General features: G+C 36.5%; 1 pseudogene; it reads left to right on the top strand.

Annotated features, from left to right (window-relative positions):
- The first annotated feature begins 253 nt into the window (after positions 1 to 253).
- On the top strand, positions 254 to 334 carry LOC112580975 (annotated as a pseudogene).
- Positions 335 to 998: the final 664 nt, after the last annotated feature.

The raw sequence follows: 998 nt of genomic DNA, 5'->3' as shown, positions 1-998 counted from the left end.
TGTCCTGAAACTACTAACATTACTCTCAGGGAGTGTAACCCTCCAATGACAGTGAGACTCTGGCTATGCTAACTAGCCATCACTGGTGACCCATATAATCCAAACATTGTGATGGGTCACCATTGATGCTGGTCTCCATGATTGAATAGGTGAGCCAGTGTGTCGCAAAGAGATAGCTAGCTCTCAGTGTGTCCCTGAGAGCTCAATGTCTGCAACACATCCCAGGATCAAAATCTCTTCCACAAATGTGCCTGCATTGATGATAACTTTAAAAATAGATCTCATTGGAATCTGAACAAAATGAGTGACAAAATCACTATGTGAACTGAGGTCCAGCATAAGAGACCACTCTAGACAGAAGTGTTGTGATGGGACTCAGTTTGGTCAGCTAGTGGTAACCCCCAGAAAAGGACTATGGTATTAGAAAACCAAGATGCTAGTATGTGTTAGAGGAAATGAGTTGTACAGAAAGTATGAATAATCATTGTAAAATGAAAATTCTGAGTGCTTGGCAGGCAACACATAGTAAACAAACAGTGGAGAACTAGCACATAAATGATAGACATTGCAAGAAATGTTTGTGCTTATCCTCGGGCATTCGCACAGTTTCCTTAGGTGTTAAAGTCTTTTGTGAGGCTCAGCATGTTTAGGTCTATTAGATAGCTAATTAGAAACAAATTATTAGTTTTTGCTTGTCATTTATCTCTTAAGTAAAAGAAATATGGGAAATAGAAGAGTTGATTGCATTTGTGAGATTATCTTATGATATATTTTAATTTGCTTATTAACCTATTAATTCAAAGAGTGGGATAAGTTTTTTTTTCATGTCACCCAGGGAGAAATTTTCTAGATGTTTGATGATGGATTACATTAGATACTTCATTCAACATTTAAAGCATGAAATGATTAAATATCAAATTGGAATTTTATGTGGACATCATCAGTTAATATTCATATTCCTTCAGTGAGTTTATAAGTAATGCTCAGGGGGAATTATG

The sequence above is a fragment of the Bubalus bubalis genome, chromosome 20 (assembly GCF_019923935.1).
Source record: "Bubalus bubalis isolate 160015118507 breed Murrah chromosome 20, NDDB_SH_1, whole genome shotgun sequence".
Taxonomy (NCBI): domain Eukaryota; kingdom Metazoa; phylum Chordata; class Mammalia; order Artiodactyla; family Bovidae; genus Bubalus; species Bubalus bubalis.
The sequence above is the reverse complement of the archived record's forward strand: the minus strand, read 5'-3'. Positions and strand labels throughout refer to the sequence as shown.